This window comes from Hemitrygon akajei, chromosome 11 (genome assembly GCF_048418815.1).
Source record: "Hemitrygon akajei chromosome 11, sHemAka1.3, whole genome shotgun sequence".
NCBI lineage: Eukaryota > Metazoa > Chordata > Chondrichthyes > Myliobatiformes > Dasyatidae > Hemitrygon > Hemitrygon akajei.
The window spans coordinates 99,839,722-99,859,496 of record NC_133134.1 but is presented as its reverse complement, the minus strand read 5'-3'; the positions used below and the strand labels follow the sequence as shown (position 1 = coordinate 99,859,496).

General features: G+C 41.6%; 1 long non-coding RNA gene across 1 annotated transcript; it reads left to right on the top strand.

Moving 5' to 3' along the window:
- Positions 1-9,042: 9,042 nt before the first annotated feature.
- On the top strand, positions 9,043-13,164 carry LOC140735149 (uncharacterized). The gene is made up of 3 exons (XR_012100705.1): positions 9,043-9,137; positions 12,526-12,572; positions 12,818-13,164. It is a non-coding gene; the product is annotated as an uncharacterized lncRNA (long non-coding RNA).
- The last annotated feature ends 6,611 nt before the right edge of the window (positions 13,165-19,775 follow it).

The window sequence follows — 19,775 nt, the reverse complement described above, 5'->3', positions numbered from 1 at the left end:
ATAGTTCCATGAAATTAGCAAAGCAAGTCGACAGAGTGGTAAAGAAAGCGTATTTGTTTTCATCCGTTGTGGTACTGAGTATAAGAGCTTGGAAGTCGGGTCGTAGCTGTATAAAAGTCTGGTTAAGCGGCACTTCGCGTGCAATTCAGGTCACCCCATTGAGGCATTGGGGGAGGTGCAGAAAAGATGTGGTAAAATGATAGCAGGATTAGATTGCATTAAAAATAAAGAGAGGATTGTCAAATTTGGTCTGTTGTCTCTGGAGAATGGATGGTGGACGAGTCGGATGATCAAACTTTAAACATCTATGAAGGGAACAGAAAGAGCAGGCACACAAAATAGATACTATGGTAGGAATATCATATACCGGAGTGCCTGGCTTTAAGATTAGAGGGAATTGTTTAAAGGAAAAACATTGCGGTACATTGTCTACACAGAGAGCAGTAGGTGCCTGAAAAGACTGCTACATTTGAGGGTAGAAGTCGGATATTGATGTTTAGGCCTTTGAGATGGACATAGATTCACAACGATGGGCGGATATGGATCACGTACAAGAAAGAGGAATTAGTTTAATTTAGCATAGCATTCCGATGTTGTACATCATATTCTATATTACCGGGCTCCGCCTATATTCCCCTCTCAATCTCTCTTTCTTCGTCTCTCTCTCTCTCTCTCTCTCTCTCTCTCTCACACACACACACACACACACACACACACACACACACACACACACACACACACACACACACACACACACACACACTCACTCAAGCTCTCGCACTGTCTTACACTCTCAGAATTTCAGAATTGGAATCAAATGGAAAGTTTAAAATTATGTAAATTTATCGCATGAAAAGTAACAAATTTCAAAATGTGAAACATATACTTTGGAAACAGTTTGAGCTTCGGCGTCTTCCCGTAGTTGCACTTCCTCAAAGGAAGACCAGAGTGCTCTGCAAAGTGTTCACCTTTCACGCCCATCTCCCCACTCCACCACAGCCGACCCCCGCCTCCTCCTCAGCGGGACCTAGTGACTGTGCCAGATGCATCGTTTCACATACAGACAAATCACAGCAGCAATTTCAGTGACTGTGGCTAAACAAAGGGTGTCCTGGTCCTGACTAGGGAATAACGAGGTCTGCTGTATGTTGCCCTGCCGATGGCGGTAGGCTGGCACCTGGCTGTTAGCGCCTATGAACTATCATTTGGGTGGGATTAACTCGACTGACACCTGGAAGAGCAGGAGTACACAGTTCGCTCCCTCGAATCTGTACTGCAATAATAAGATCCCCAACTACCATCCTCCTTCCTTGCGAGTTCGTCCTTCTCCCTCTCGGTGAGTAAGACAACTGACTCCTTCAAAAATATATTCATCGACTAAACACCAATTCGAGCGTCAGGTAAATACAGAGATTCGCGGCCTTTCCCAAATGAAGAAGGCATCCTTCTCATCTTATATTGGCCGAGTTCTTTTCCTGTAGTGTGACTCTAGTCCCAGGCGCTCCCGCAATCATTTGTCTTGCTGGGCCTTCTCATGACTGTCCCTCAGGATGCTCTCTTTTCACTGAGCTCATTCTGTACTGTCACCTAATTAGGCCCGTGTACTCGGTCTCTGTTGGTTCGACTGACCTGTCAACCCTTGCTTCCTTTCTTAGAGAAAGAAACCCATCCATCAGGCACAGCACAATATGGCTCAATTAATTAGTGGGATATGGGGTTCATCCAACGAGGAGAGAATGAATAGGAGAAGCCCACACTCACTGAAATAGAGTTGAATGAAAGCTGAATCTTCCAACAAATCTTTGTGGTGGCTCCAAATTGGTCAGGAGCCCATGAATGTCACCTCACCATTTTGCTTTCTGTTTGCATTATTTATTTTATAGCTGTACAGATTTCTTATTGTAATTTGAATGATCGGCCCTTTGTCTCTGGGTCTTCCCGGTAGATTGCTACGATCTATCTCAAATTTATCAAGAATAGGTATAAGATGAAACGAATTATGACTTTGTCTTTGACGGGCACCTCTGGGAAAACGCGAGAGGAAAGATAAGTCTCTGGGCAACATTTAGGGCATACAAGGCGCTAAGGAAATGTTGGACCGCCTCTTCACATCGTGGCCCATATTATCAGAATAGACGTATGGAAGTTGTCAACAAAACCAAACCACCTCGCATCGGTAATATTAAAAACCACAGCGGACTATATAAACAGATATCAAATTGGGAGAGTCATAGACTCACAAAATCACACAGCACTGAAACAAGTCTTTCAGTCCAACTGGTCCATGCTGATCGAGATGGCCCATCCAAGCATATTCCACCCGCCTATGTTTGGACCGTATCGCTCTAAACATTTCCTATATATTTACATTTATCGTCATTTAAATGTTCTCCTTGCAGCCGTCTCAACCAATTTCACAGAGGAACCACACATATTGTAGAAAAAAAAGTTGTCACTAAAGTCCCCCACTTCTTTCCCCTTTTCTGAACACCTCTGCTCTCAATTTCTTGCTAGAAAAAAGAAACTTCGAAGTCTCCCGTGTTCTAAGGAATGAGATCCTGGTCTGTCTAAAGTAACCCTGAAACTCGCCCGGAAGATCTAGCATCCTTGTAAACATTTAGTGCACTCTTCCTTGTTTAATATCATCTTTCCTATAGCAAAGCAACTAAAACTGAATATAGTACTTCAAGTGAATTCACGCCAGCGGCACTTATTGGCTACCATATCTGCACATCAGTTCGTCAGTGCAAATAGCTAATCAGTTAATCACGTGATATGAATTCAATGCATAAAAGTGTGCAGACATGGTCAAGAGGTTTAATTGTTATTCATACCAAATATCAGAATGAGTAAGATATGTTATCGAAGTGACGTTGACTCTGGAATGATATTTGGTCTCAAACATTTGGTTTGATTAGTTCTGAAACTACTATTCTCCTCAGATTTTCATACGATACAGTCTTCCGAGTTTACAGAAAATGGTAAGAAAAACAAATAAAATCATCGAGTGACCGGCTATTCTATGGACGCATTCGCCTTTTTAATGAGAGAGGTCAGAGCAGAATAGCGTGAATGGTACAAGTTAACAAGGATGTGGAAACAACTCAAATTACCTCGCATTACAACAGTGCAGAAGAGTGTTTCAGAACGCACACACTTAGCGGCCATTTTACCAGGTACACGTAACAAAGTGGCCGCTCGGTGTATGAAAACTAACGTACTAAAAGTAATTGCAAATGAATTCTGTATCTGAGATGAGATGCAGTCTAAGAGAGTTAAATGCCGACGTCATTAGAAACTGGTACGGAGCAAAGGAATGAATTGCTGATAATGTTTCGATTCCAAGGCGTCTGTCACTTGGACGATACATATCACTCCTCCACCTCTCCACAAAAATAAACGATTCACTAAAGATCAGAAAGTTGCATTAATTTGAATGACGCTCTCTTGTTCTAATCGGCACAATATTGTGGATTTTAGGGAAAGTACCGTCATAAGAGCTTTACTTGGGCAAAACTCGGACACAGTTAAATAACTGAATAACAAAAAATGACAAAAAATGGAAAGTGAAGGCTTAGATAGTGAGTCCGTTTGATGGGGTGTGGCAAGACACACACACACACACACACACACACACACACACACACACACACACACACACACACACACACACACACACACAAACACACACACACACGCACACGCGCACGCGCGCGCACAGAAGAAATTCTGAAGGGCAAGCAAAGTATTATGAGGGGAAACGGCAGTCGGGCCATAGACGCTGCCTGACTGAGTTCCTCTAGCATTAGAGTGTGTTGCTCCAGATTTCCATTATCTTTTGAATGTCGTATGTTTTTGACTGGAATGAGACTATTGACTGACTGCAGGATCGGAGTGGGGGGAGGGAGGTCATAAGCATAATCCCTAATAAATCGGCGGTGGTAATCGCGAAAAAAAAACACTATGAGAGTGAGAAGAATGCGGGCCTAGCTGGAGATGGTGAATAGAAGAAGCTGATTTAAGACACGAGAGGAGAAGAAACGGAAGTAGATGATGTGTGGGATGGAGAGAGGTCAGAGCGTGTTACTGCAGAACAGAAGTACTGGTAGATCTTATAGATGGACGATCCCGCATGCGGTTGAGAAAGAGTGAGGCATGTGCATGGGTTTAGCAACTCCAACCCGTAAAAATCCCTCTCCTCAAAAACGCCAAAAAAGGCTCTAAAAGCCACATCCCTCGGACTGCAAGGATTTTCGAAGATGGGCTGCATCTGGGGACAGTTTGAAAGACTGCCACATGACAGAAGATTCTGGAAAGAATCTCTCAGTGGTCTATGATATAGTAAGGCTGAAGAAGGAGAAGACGAAGAAGAAGTAGAAGAAGAGTCGCCATTGGGTAGAAAAGCGGTCAACTGTATCATCCGCGCTGTAGATGTTTTGAAGACGCCCTTATGAGAGGAAGTTCACTTCAGAGTACAGACACAAAAATCTGAAAAAAAAAACCTCAGAACTGAGGCAGATTATTTGGAGAAGAATACACTTTTACCGTCTATGATCGAGTCCTTTCCTTGGGGCTCATGACTCTGAGATGAGGGGCAAAGAGTGAAATAGATTTACTTTTCATTTTAAAATGCAATAGCTGGTTTTGGGCCGAAATACCTATGTTGTGCCAAGGCCGAATCGGTGCTCGGGAGTATTTGACTTTCAGTAAAACAGGGAACAGAATCGGTCCCTGAATCAAAGGCAATACCACGTACTGTCATCAGATATACACAGTGAACTGCTACCGTGAAACTCACAGAGTGAGTCGCTTGCAATGCATCTATCTCATATTCAGACGCTTCAAATACTTGCAAACAGTAAAGGACCATTTACCGCTTGAGATGGAAAATATAACCGAACTAGAGCTCTTTGTGGTTTCCTGTTTTTGAAGCTTGGACGTTGCTGGCCAGAGTTCAGCCTGTTAGACTTCATATTAGTGACGCACTGCAAGGTCCCGCAAACGACATGGTTGCAGTGGAAATTAATCTCATATACTGTGCTCTATGTGGCGTCCGGTTTACCCGCGCCTCGATATGTAAACAGCTCTCTAACCTTAATAAAATAACAGAAGTTTACCACTGGAGAAATATAACTTCGGGGCACTGAAAATCCCCTTCAGAATGGCCTGCCCCACCATTCCATCATTTCTGATTTATTTCCCTTTCAAAACCGTTTCTACCTTATCCCGATACTATTCAGGTCCTTACTAATCATAAAAGTATTAAACTTCACTCTAAATATACCCAGTTGCTTGGCTTCCACAACAGTCTGTGGAAAAGTGTTCCAAAGATTCAGCACACCCTGGCCATAGAAATTCCACCTTATCTCGGTTCTAAAGGAACGTTATGCTTTTCTGAGGCTGAGTGCTCTGGTGCTAGTGTCTCCTACAATTGGAAGTAACATTTCCACCTCCACTCTTTCTCGGCCTTTCAATATTTGATAAGTTTAAATGGGATTCCAACCAACTCACCAGTTTTCTAAACTCCTGACATTTTAGTTCCAGATCTTTCCTCAGACAAAGTGCCTAAAGCTACTCATAATAGTCCAGTTGCTGTCCGACAAATTTCTTATAATGCCGAAGCATTGCACAATGCTATGGAAATCACTATTCATTGTAAACGCTTTTCGCTGCAGGAATATGGTGACTTCAAGTCCAGGTCAGAGGTTGCGAATCCCAAAGCGAGAAACAATTTGCAACATCGCAGTCCATTTCTCCCTCAGCACAGGTCACGATTTCAATGGAATGATCTCTGTTGGCCTCTAATATTGCAGCTCCGAACACGGGAAGTCTGTGCTACCCATTTCAAAGTACCCGTACCAGATTTCACTGAGTTACTCACCCAGATAGCTCCAACAGCTCTTCCCATACACTGGCCAAGCAGTTCAAGTGTAGCAGGGACGGGGATACGCCACTGCAGGTTTCCCTTCAAGTCGTGAATTACCATGGCTGGCATATCTGTCAGAGTCTGGTTCTGAACTTATTCTCCCAGTATAGCAATGAGTAACTTTATGAGGGGCTGCAGTAACTAAACACCGTCGACTCATTGCAACTCCTGCGGGGATTTAGGCATGAGGACGTGAATTCTAGTTTTGTTACAGATACAGATGTGTACATTCCAGAAACCATGCTCAAACCATGTTCTCTTTGGAAGTCTTTCTGAAGAATTCTCCATAGCCGTTTGTCCTGGTGACGCACTGACGCGGTAACCAAGTGTAACCTGCGCAAGGCGCGATCTGGGTGCAGCGGGACCGCCTCCGAAGCTCGTCACCGAGTAGCTGAGAGGCTGCAGAGAGTCACGACTAAACTCACTCCGACTCCTGGGAGTCGAGTGCAGCGCCAGCCGACTACCGGCCTGAGACCAAATGTTGATGAAGCTTTTATTCCTGTTCGTTACCGTTCAGATGTTTCATATTTACGGTGAGTGAGTCGGGGTTGGGAACGGTTAGAGGTGCCGTAGCAAGTTTGTTTTTCAGTGCTTTAAACATCCCGTGCAGGTGGGGAAATAAACGTCAGCGAATAAAATAAATCGAAATTACAAAGCCAGAATCTCGTTAAAGCTGATTCGAAACCTATTTAATAAATTCTTATTCCGTTTCTATGAGCCTCGCTCCTTTTCTTTTGGTGAAGGTCATCTGGTGCATTGATGCGCTCTGCACCTATGTAACTGCAAACCTAAAACAATATGTTTAGCGAGACATGCCTGAAATGGCCGGCAACCCTCTTAATTTAAGGTAATCTGTGGATAGATTGACAAATTAATTTTAGCCAATAAATGCAACCGAAAATTACAGCGCATTTTTAAACTGCAGGCAATATGCTTACTTTCTACTTAGTTCAAATCCGGATAATTTTATTTAGCTGATAATAATTGGTGTTGCAGAATGCGAACCGTTTCCTGCGAGTCTGGCTGCAGAGACTGCAGATGTGGGACAGACGGTTGAACTCTCCTGTGAACTTACGAACCAACTAGAGGTCGAGAGCAATATTTTCTGGTACAAACACAGTGCTGATGAACCCCCGGTAGTGATCAAATCCACGGACTGCCAACAGAACGGTTGTAGGACTACTTTCAAAAAAGGCTCCGGAAATCGCACATCAGTGCTGGAAATCAGTAATGTCCAGGTGAACGATTCGGGTTTGTACTACTGTGCTGAGAGGGATAGCTATCCGCCGCTTATGAAAGGACCTACACTCCTTGTTGGAGGTAAGAGAACACGACAGTGGGATTATAATCACCCACGCAGTTCGGTTAAAACTACAGTAAACTGTGTCCGATTCTCTGTCCAGACAGCTCCACCAATCGGACCTACATGCAGGTATTTGTCCCACCGTCTGAGAGTAACGGATCGGTTCCCCTGGTGTGTTTGGTCGGCGGCCTTTCTTCCAAACACATTCTGATTTACTGGAACATATCCGGACGGATCACAGAAGGATTGAGCGATCCTGGTACGATTGACCCAGATCAAAGCTACAGTGTTAGAAGTCAGGTGATGGTCCTAGGGGAAACTTGGAGGAGCGGCGGGCTCTGCACCTGCATCGCACAACTGGGGGGTGCGGGAAAGACGAGGACTATGAGCGTCTCCCATCTCACCATTCAACCAGATCAAGGTAGGGTGTTGTTTTGCTCTTACAATATTGATACTTATTCATCTGTGGTGGAAAGGCGGCACAGACTCAATGGGCCGAACGGTCTAATTGTTCTCCTGTGTCTTCTACACCGACGGTTCACTAACAACTATTATGATAAGGATCTGCTTATCTCCAGCAACACCATCTTTGGCTGCCCAACTCTAGAGCCCTTTGAGTCGCTGGGGCAAACCTTTTTTGCTCTCTGATGCCCGTGATGTTCTCACAGTGCGGCTGGGAGCGACATCCGGAAAATAGGCAGGGCCACCATGTAAGACAAGCGTTGCTTTTCAAGTTGGGATGTTAAATCGTAAAACTGATTGGAAAGGGCAAGATGACTGATAGGAATGCGGGAAACAATCTGAGGATCTTTATAGACGAGTCGTTCTCGGTCGCATTGCTATAATTTTCTGGTCGTCAATTATGGTTTAAGGATTAAGGATCAACTTTGTTCTCCATATATATTTTCATATGTTCGAAATTTGCTGTGGTGCGTTGGTCAGAGCTCGAATTGCAACATACGAGGGTTGATTGATAAGTATGTGGCCTAAGGTGGAAGGAGTCAATTTTAGAAAACCTAGCACATTTATTTTTTAACATAGTCCCCTCCTACATTTACACACTTAGTCCAGCGTTCGTGGACCATATGGATCTTAGACCTCCAGTAAGTGTCCACAGCAGGGGTGATAGAGAAGTTGGTGGCCGATGGTAGAACGAGATGAGTTGTACAGCTCTTGTTACCTGCATCTGCAGTTCAACACTTTGAGTGATTATGCAGAAAGTTTGAAGTTAATAAGGCATCAGTTAATAACTTATCAGGTGTGATTGATAAGCGTCTGTCCTAAGGAAGAAGGAGCTGAATGATTAACTTCAAACTTTCTGCATAATCACTCAAAGTGTTGAACTGCATACGCATGCAACGGGAGCTGTATAACTCAACTCCTTCTACATTAGGCCACGAACATATCAATCCCTATCTGTGGACATTTTCTGAAGATCCAAAATCTCTATGCTCCACGACCGCTGGACAAAGTTGTAAATGTAGGAGGGGACTATTTTGATAAATAAATGTGCTAAGTTTTCTCAAATTGACTCCGGCTGTGTTAGGCCACGAACCTATCAATCACCGCTCATATATAATTAAAATAACATCCACTGATAGTATCCTTAGGTGTTAGAACATCACTGATGTGGATGGTAACTACCTGTACAATCTGAATCCAGCACCAACTCGGACGAAATTGGTTTACATTTTTGCTCTTGTTGTTTAGAATTAGTGCATACCTTCTTAGAATCATTCACATTACAACCAAATGAAAGCCCGGATAAAATGTTCTTGGAAGCTATGATTTCACCAAGCAACAATTCTTTTTCTCCAGGGTGGTGTCTTCCCACAGCGATCCTCCTTGGGTTCCTTGGATTGCTAGTTATCGTCATTTTCATTTGGATCTCTAAACACCGTAGATCAGGTGAGGATTCGCTCTTCCTGGGCATATCCATACAACTATTAACAGTTACCGCCGTTCCTTTTTCGAAATTCTGTATAATTGCAGCCAATGGGTTTAGAATAGAGAACGCAAAAGGTAGTTGAGGCAGGGAATGTTGCAAATGGCACTCAAGTACCGGAGGGTAAGGATCTGATGGACGGGGTGTTTGAAATCCTGAAAAACGTGTTTCCGCTATCAGTGTATTTTGTATATATTATTGTTACTGTCACATTTTTTCCTTGCTCCAGCTGGTAAAACCTGAGATGTGTACATCGCCAAGCACACTGATTTCTCAGTTGTTAGGAACACTCGTACTATTTTGGAGGTATTTAGTATTGCCAGAGTCTGAGGATTTATATAAACACTGCTATGTAGCCTTAATTGTTTAATTCTCTCTTGTAGTGACTGTGGGATTACTGAGTTGTAGAAATTACTATTGGGAGAATGTATACCCTGTTTCTGTTTCACAGACTTTTATTTTCCTCTTTTAATTTTGCATATATCTAATTTTTTCATATTGATATTTTTCTGTGTTTGGAAAGGTTCTATCTATGAAGTACGTTTTCCTCGCTTCTTTATCCTGTAATATAATATCGTGACGTTTATAATAGATTTTATATTAATAAAGCATCGATCACAGCATGGTGAGACACGCAAAATGCTGGAGGAGCTAGGCAGGCCAGACAGCATCTATGGAAAAGAGTAAGCCGTCGATGTTACGGGCCGAGACCCTTCATCAGCATCTTGTGTGTATTATTTTGATATCTAGCACTGCAGATGTTTTTTTCCTTGTTCGCTCATAATAAAATTTGCAGCTCGCTGACTCTAAAACTGAATCAGACTGGCATTTATGGTTAGGTACAGTATCTTTAATGAGTTAGATTCCAGAGCAAGATTTTGGTGAATGATGTTGTTGATTGTGCCTGTAGTCAGTCCGAGTTAAATCGCCGCAGGATCCTGTAACGTGTTGGAATATTCCTGGTTTCTCTTGGCATGTTCTGCGTTTATCGTTCTGAATTGTTCATATTATTGTGTTTTCTTGTGTTACCCACCTGGTCCTACATTGCAACAAGACACCCTTGTTTCTGTGAAGTGGTCTTCAACTCCTAGCCAGGTATTCGACGCTTCTTGTCGACATCTGGTCTGCTCCGATCATAGGACGGCTTCCATGGTGTGTCGTGCTCTTCAGATAGTTAACTTTTTCTTCTATGTTGACAATTTCTCTATTTTCTGGATTTTTTGTCATTGAAATGTAGTGGTTTGTACTTTTGCTTGTACAAGACTGGAGTGCTGAATCCACTTTCCATCGATGAAAATATATCCTTATAAGTTTTATCTAACTGTTGTGTAAATTTCTATATCTGTTGTTTCTCTTCCTCCTCTGTCGAAGGTAGTGTGTTCAAGTACATACAGTGTTTTCTAAAATTTGCGGTTTCCGTTCTTATTTTTGTAGCTTTTCCAGATCGGTTGCGGACCGAGTAATTATTCCAAATGAATACGTTAAATATGGGTATACCGGAAGTGTTCAATGCCGTTATGATATTTTTACTTTTGCTCTAGGAGTGGACATGGGCTCGAACAAAGCAGGATTAAAGGGCTCTTTCCCTACTCTAGCTTCCATGTCACCCTTGATCAAGGTGTAGCACTTGATTCTGCCACCCCCCCCCCCCCCAACCACCAAACCAGGAAATGCCGATCAGGATTACACGAAACCATTAATGTAGGTGGAGGTTGGTCGTATGAACAACTGGTGCCTTTATTCCCTGTTCAGGTTCCATAAGCTTACAATTTCCTCTTTTCATTCAGCATGTATCTGGTGGTTTTCACTTATTGAATTCTTTATGTTATGTGTGGCTATATCTATTGAGTAAGTTGGATTATCCTATCAGTACTAATGGATCTGTCATAATAACATTTACAGGTCATTGGCTGTAGGATGCATAAGGCTTGTATTTATGGTAAAATGTAGTGTTTTTCATAGGTGTGCACTAGAGAGCAAGATTTTAGTGAATAATGCTTGCCACTTGATTTTGAATGTGTAAGCAACCGAATCGAGTTAAACTGCTGCAGGATCCTTTAGTATGTTGAATTGGATTGTTTCTGGCTTCTCTTGACTTTTTCTGCATTTATCGTCTTGAATTTGCTGGCATTTCATTGTATTTTGATATTTTTCTGAACAACAACCAATGTATGCCCAACCTTTACTTAAACATCATACTACCCACCCGGCGAGTATCATTGTGCATCTCTCTGCGCGTCCTGCACAGTTTTTTTCTGTAATGGGACATCCAGATATGCACTCAATATTCCACTTGCGGTCTGACTGAAGTTTTATATCGATGCAGCTTTATTTCCTTACTGTTATACTGAAACAAGCTATTTGCCGAAGTTACCCGCAGCCATTCCTATCTTAAAACAATCAATTATTGCATTCCCAAACTCGGTACGATTTGGATTTGCTACGTAATGTATCAATATCTCTTCGTGGATGCATTGAAGAAACCAAGTAGAATCTGGAGGAGGTTCATGAGGATGATTCGAGAATGAAGTGGTTAACATAAGAGGAGCGTTTGGCAGCTTTGGCCCTGTACTCACCGGAATTTAGAAGAATGCGGTGGGGAGCGGGTCTCATTGAAATCTAAAACAGTTGAAAGGGCTTGATAAGGTGAAGATGGAGAGGATGTTTCCTATTGTGGCGGTGTCCAGAACTCGAGGGCATAGCCTGAACATTGAGGGGCGACTCTTTAGAACAATGGTAAGGAGGAGTTTTTAGTGAATCTGTGGAATGCTCTGCCGTAGACAGTTGTGGAGATCAATACCGTGGCTATTTTTAAAGCAAAGCTGATCATCTCCCGATTTGTCATGGTATGGCAGGTTATGGCAAGCAGGAAGCTGTATGGGGTTGAGTGGAATCCGGGATCAGCCATAATGGAATGGCGGGGCAGACCTGATGGGCTGAACGGTCTAATTATGCTCCTATATTTTATGCTCTTATCATGTTTCAATATCTCCTCCTGAATACATTGAAGGAATTATGCCCCATCTAAGCCCCCTGTAGGCTTTACGAACTTGGGAATCCTTAAATTATTACGCTTTCATTAGTGTATATGATTCCATGACGAGGCGGTGTGCGTATTTAGGAACTATTCTCATGTTGGGGTCATTGTCATATTGGGGAATGAATAAGAAAGTTATAACGCATCTGAGAGCCATTGGTGAATGGAATTTATTAGAAACTATTACCGAAGACCGACTGCTGGTATATTGGAGACTGTTGTAATATTTGGGATTTCTGACATACAAGACATTTCTGAAACTTATTGTAAATTGGCCAGATTATAGTTCTAATTCACATTTTTTCAATACACAGGGAGACGTCAATCCGCAACGCGCCAGGGACACGGCAGTGCGGCTCAGGTACGGACGCTGTTTGAACGCCGTTCTAAGATTCACAAACTTGGTGTTTGGGATTGGGTACTAAAATGATGGGTAAGAAAGGAGTCAGCAGGGAACTATGATACAGAAGTCATATTTGATTAATCAGCTGGAGTTATTTAAGGAGGTGTCTCATAGGGTAAGGTCGGCACAGTGGTAACTCTGTTGAAGAATGGTAGATCATGCTTTGCGATAAGTTTTAATTGTCAATGTTTGGTACATTCCAGTCACGAGAGCCGATCCTTTATGCTTCACTCGACTTCGCTGCATCCTCCTCTGCTCGCAGATGAAAATCTGTTTGGTTTCTACTTCGGCGAATTACGGAGAAGTGTACCGAACATGAGGTCACACTGAAACCCTCTGAGCGACTCAAGACCTGATGCTCCGGATTTAAACAAGATTTCTATGTGCTTGTTCATTATGTAAATAAAGTGCTGGACGAGCATCGATATCGCAATTCAGGCATATTGTAAGCCTTAAGTACAGAACAGGGGCTTCTTGCATACTTTGCATTCAGTCTCATCTCTAAACTTCGCTCGGTGTTACAATTTTGATTTTTCCTTTGTATGAATTATATATGTTGCAATATGATTAAAACGTACTGAATCGCATTAATTAATGATCATTTTCGGAGTTATTCCATTTGTGGATATAAATTACGCTGCAGCTTAATCAGTTATTATATGTTGCGTTTTATAGGATTGCCTTTATTTATTGCGCTTCTTTGCGTTTGCATTGTCTTTATTATGTTTATTATGCTTTTTTATGCTGCGTCGGTTCTGAAGCAATAATAATTTTGTTCTATTTATAAAGTAGTGTGCTGACGAATGGCAATAAAAAAAAAACGTTGACTCTTGAATCCTGAGCTGTAGAAATCTCTACTTGGCAACCTCCCGAACTTCTCCCATTTGGAGAAGTTGTGCGCCCACATCTGATGAAGCCATCTTTGGCCGTTTAGGTAATACAACGTGGTTTTAGACCATAAAAATATGACCACATGGCATAGGAACAGATTAAACCATCTGGACCACCGGGTTTGCTCCGTTTATCCTGCACTGCCCATTAATTATCCCTCTCAACGCCATTCTTCTGCCTTCATTTGACACCCTTACTAATCAGGAACCTATCAAACCCCGTTTTCAAATGAACACATAATTTGGCCTTCACAACTGTTGTGGTAATTAATTCCACAGATTCACCACCCCCTGAATAAATAAATATTTACTCATCCCGCTTCTAAAGGCCTTCAATTCAGAGGCTGTGCATTTGGTCCTAGATTCCCCGCCCCCCCCCCGCCCCTTATAGGAAATATTCTTTCCTCCACATCCACTCTTGCCTAACCTTTAATTATTGAACATGTTTCACTGAGATACCCTTTATTCTACAGAAGTGCAGCCATCAAACGAACCTCATGTGGTAACCGTTTCATTCCTAGAAACATTCTCGTCAACATTCTCTGGATTTTCTCCAATGCCAACTCATTATTTCCTTGATAAGGTGCCCAAAGCTGCTCACAATACTCCAAGTGCAATCTGACTAAATAATACCTTGTTCGCTTTCCGTGAAGCATTCCTCAAACTGGATACTCTCGTGTCCCCTTGAACTTTTGGAAATTATCTCCGCAGTTAGAATATTAATGAAATATTTAATAGCTTTTCAAAATATTAGTAGCGATTGGAAACAATTTGCCGGTAGTTAGGGACCCTCTAATCGGGAGAGGCAGAGTCAGAGTTTCTGAAGTGACGTAATGGAATGCTATGTATTCAGAGGCTGGAAACAAAAATGTAAAATCATCTAGCGCAAACGGCAAATAATGTCGGAATAATTGGTTCTTCAAAATCTGCTGCTGAACATTTTTTATGAACTGTGAAAATTAAGGGAACCAAGGGATAGACGGAGCAGTTCGATGGAACATCCTGACGGCCATCGTGTGACTTAGTTCCACCTGGAGAATCCTTCTCAACATCTACGGATTTTCCCATTCCTCCATCTTCTGACTCAGACTTGATACCCTCGTCTTATCAGCAACACCACACCGAATTTCGGCTGAAGGGAAATCAACATCACGAAGCATTTTGGGAATCACTAATGAAGAGAAGATCGGCTAAATATTAATCTGCTGGAATTTACTTTATTTGTGGAAATATTACTTCATGTGTCGTGTGTGAGTTATATGTATTGTGTTGAGACGCAGCTTGATTTGGAGGAATGTATTTTCGTTTAGCTGAATACACGTATAAGTTTAAATGACACTAAATAGAATTTGAACTTGAACTAAATCAACTCACACTTACAATAATTATGAAAAATATTTGTAGGTCTAAAGCAGGGCATCTAACAATTGTAATTAAACTGAGTTTCTTACATAATGCGTTTTCACTGTGTAAGCATTTCACTCATTCCGTGCCTTCTGAAGAGGCATCCGTTAATAATCACGGTTTGAAGCACCCTCCGTGCTCTCGCCTATTCCCCTCTAGCCTCTCCTCTCCCACAGCACCGCTCTTCCTTGTGGGGCCCCCTCCATCTCCGCAACTCAGAACTTTCTTTGTCAATTCAAGCAATGTGGTAAGGGTCTGAATTAGCACAGTCTTAAAAAAGAAACTCAGAACCAGAATCAGGTGTAACAAAATTGCCAGATGTGCTTCTGCAGCAGCAGAAAATTATAATATATAATAAAAATATATAAATTATAATAGGAAGTAGATAGAAAAATAAATTAAATAAGTAGTGTAAAATAGAGGGAAAATACTGAGGTGGCCTGATGGGTTCACTGTCCTTTCAGATATCTGACGGCAGAGGAAAACAACCTCTTCCTGAAACGTTCTTAGAACTCTTGAATTTACAAGCCGAATTTTTCTACATAGATATAAAGTAAAATTGAATGGATCTGTATAAGAAAAACAAAAATGATAAATCAGAATTTTTATAAAGCATGCATTGTAAACCAAGACTGGAAAATATGACTGAATATTCCTCTTGGAATAAGGTTTGCAAATTCGTCGAAGAAATTGCTTCAGCGATTCCGCGAGATGATGCTCTCGGGAGCTAGTATATAGGGCAGGACAGTTAGTTTCTCAACTGGGTATGTTTGAAAATGCTTAGATCTGTTTAACTCACGTAAGTTCAGAGACACCGGGAAAGACGCACATCCTGTCTGTAGCGGATTGATACTTTCATGGCCATGACTCCCGGGAGGCCACTGAAAATCACGACCATGCGGCTGGAACTGTCACTGACAACCTTTCTCGAAATATACTGCATATCATATCTGGATGGCGAAATCCTCTCTTCCTCCTGCCCTCTCGCTATCGAGTCCAGGTTAAGAATTAAATTAGCGTTGGAAGACTGCGAGAGAAAACAGAGAGCATCGCCAGAACGTCACGGGGCCGGGTGAGCCCGATCACCCCACCAACCTTCTCCGCAGTACTACTAAATTCTGATTTGCTTCAGCGGTAAACGAGGTGAAGAAATAAAGATAACAACTTAAGACCACAAAACGTCGGAGCAGCATTGGGCCATTTGGCCCATTAAGTCTCCTTCACCATCCCACCATGGTTAATTTATTATCCTTCTCAAACCTATTTTCCTGCCTTCTCCCCGTAACCTTTGACGCCCTTACTAATTAAGAACCCCTATTGACGTCCACTCTCTGTATAAATAAAGTCCTTCTCGTCTCTGTACTAAAGGTATCTCCTTATATTCATACGGGATGATGGCCTTGGTGTTTCCAAGAGGTGTGAATGAAGTTGTAGATACTGTGAAGTAGACAATCCGGGTGTAGTTCGACACAATAAATAACAAATATGGTTGGAACATCAACTTGTACAGTGATTATAAAAATAAGCACTGAAAGGGCCATGAAGGGGCAAAGAATTTTAAAGGTCGAGTAAACAAGAGTATAAATAACTGACAAATGCATTGTAGGTCGTGTAAATGCTAAAATCAGGGAGGAGATACAACAGCCAAATATTACACACTCAACCTTTTACGACCAATTTAATCCCCACCAGCGTCAGATTTCTGACAATGAACCGACTCAAAAACACTACCTCACTATTTTTGCTCTGTTTTTCCACGACTTAATTAATTGAATTTAAAATATATTTATTGTAATTTAACGTGTTTTTATGTGTTGCAGTTAATGCTGCCGCGAAACAAAAAAATTGCCTGCTTTGACACTAAACCCGATTTTGATTCTAATTCGTTAGTAGTGCAACTCAGGTAGTGCAAAAGATCCTGAAGTAGCAATAATGGAATATCGCAGTACGTGGTAGCATCATTACGTCTCATCGGAGCCCTGGTCTGATATTATTCGACATTACGACTGTCAAAGCAATTGCTTTCATTTCACCTGGTCTGGAATTTTTATTAAGCATTTAAAGCTCCTCAGTTATATTGGTCCTTAAGTTCTCTGCAAATGAATTCAATCACTATATTCATTATTAATGTCTTGATCATTCCGTATTTGTTGCAAGGTGGGCTGATTTGGTAGGTGAAATCATAAAGGGTACAGAATGATATGGTCAACTGGATGCAAAATTGACTTGGTGGAAGGAGTTAGGAAGGGCTGTTATTGAGACTGGAGAACAATGACCAGTGGTATGCAGCGGGGGTCAGTTCTGGGCCTACTGCTCTTTGTCACCTTAATAGTTTGGATGACAAGGTAGGTGGCATAGCTAGTAAATATACGAATGACACTAATATTGTCAGTGTGAAAGAGAATGAAGAACGCTGTCCAGGGATGCAACAAGATCAAGATCAACGGAAAGTGGGCAAAGAAATGGCAGGTGAATTGTAAATGAAAGGAGATGTATTTTAGAAAGAAACAAGGTTCAATGGAAATTACCAACTGCTTTATGCGAAGATGATCAAGGGGCTGCAGCGCAGTGTAGTGATGGCGTTAACAGATAGAGGGGCGAGCTAATTAGAATTGTTCAGTAGATTAAATACCTGGAGGGGGAACTTTTAAGATGGTGTGAGCTTTTTGTTTTAATTGTCATGTGGCATTTCCAGGAGCTTTTTGAAAGGGCTGATCTCTGGGTGGGTAGTGTCCACGATGTCTTTTTTTTCTGCCTGCTTGTTTGTTGTGGAAAAATTAATCCAGGATGAACAACACGGCCCGGAAAGTCGTTGCAGAACTGGGACTACAACCCATAATCCTATTAAACCTATACAACCTATATGTCACTGTATATTACCCTGAGATTCATTTTCATCATAGTAAATAAAAGAAACATAATAGAACCAATATAAGACTGCACAGAAACTAAGACGGATAAGCAACCAATGTACAAAAGACAACAAATTTTGCCATCCAATGAGATCGATCGATAGATAGATAGATACATAGATAGATACATACATAAATAAATATATAGATAGATAGATAGATAGTGTTACGTACCCGTGACACGTGACAGTGGTACCCTTGTCACGTGACTGGGGTTGAAGTTATACTGGACTTGACGTAATGGTCTTGTGATGGTGGAGTGACGTCATTTTCCCGCCAGTAGAGGTCATGTGACAGTTTTTTTTACAGGTTATGAAACGAAGAACCCACCCTGTGGGGAGGGGCAATTCGTGGCTGGATTTGCCAAGCTGACTTCATGCCACTGCGTGATTTAATGTGATGACGCAGTTTAGTTGGAAAAATGAAGTTTTATATAATGCCTAAAGTTTAAAAGGTCATTGCCAGCAGTTTCTTTGCTGGTGGAGAGTGAAGATAAGAATTTGGAAGATAAAGATCGAGGAGAATCGATTTTCGACGGTGGATTGGTTTCGACCTTATTTGATCCTCATTCGGAAGGATTCCGTTGACAATTCTTGCTGTTAATCCCTGGGATGACCAGAAAGGATTTGAGAATAGTGTGGAAGGAAAGGTCAGTGCCTTTAAACCGTTACGTTTTATAAAAATTCGACGTGGGAAGAGTTCGACGCCGGGGATCGAAGGACAACGACGTGGAAGAGAATTTGAATCGCCTTAAAAAGTCTCTCCTTGTAAAATGAACTGTGAGCTTTTGAACTTTCGGCATACCGCTTTAAAGAACTGTTTTTTTTAACATCGCTGTAAGAACTGTTTTTGCTGCATCGCTTTAAGAACTGTTTAAGCTGTCGCACAGCAGCTGTTTTCCGGTTACGTTTGAGTTTGTTTACTTTTGGGGGGTTTGTTTTCAGTGTTTAATAAACGTGTTATTTGTTATAAAAACCCTTTGCCTAACTCATATATATTTATTGTAGCCTGAATACGTAACATAAATATGGGGGCTGCGTCCGGATTGGATCGTTTGAGTTTAAATGCTTGTTAACTTTTGAGTCGGTGTTTTGGTAACGGGGAATACTCTATTCTTTTGTTTGATTGGCTTGTGAGTGGTATTCGGCAACGATGAATATTGATGAGTTTCTGGATTCGCCCGACGCGGATTTGTTAGCGAAGGCGAAAAAAACAGATGTATCTGAGATAGCTCGTAGATTGCAACTTAAAGGTATTTTGAAGACTATATCAAAAGCGGTTATACAGAGAAAAATCGCGTCACACTATGTGGATTCGGGTGTTTTTGATGATTCGATTTTAGAATCGTTTCCAATAAGTAATTTGGAAATGCAGTTGCAAATCGAACAAATGATGTTACAGCGTTGTAAATTAGAGGCTGAACAGAAGAAGAGAGAGTTTGAATATGCAATGGAGAAATTAAGGTCTGGGAAACAGTCTTCTGGTTCTAGAAAACCGTTTGTTGCTAGTCAAGAAATTAAATTGCTCCCTCCATTTAGTGAAACAGAAGTGGAAAGATATTTTCAACATTTTGAAACTATTGCTCGGATGTCAGAGTGGCCGAGAGATAAATGGTCAGTGTTGTTACAGAGTGTAATTAAAGGTAAAGCACAACAAGTTTACACAGCTTTAACTGCTGCGCAAGCATTAGATTATGATATTGTGAAAATGCATATTCTCAAAACGTACGAATTAGTCCCAGAAGCATATAGGGAAAGATTCAGAACTTTGAAAAAGTCTGTGGAAAATACTTATGTGGAATTGGCCTATGATAAAGCTATGTGTTTTGAGAGATGGCTTTCTTCTAAAAATGTAAATGGGGACTATGATACATTGAAAGAGCTGATTTTAATGGAGGAGTTTAAAAGAAGCATTCCTGTTGAAGTAAGGACCTACTTAAATGAGAGGGATACTGA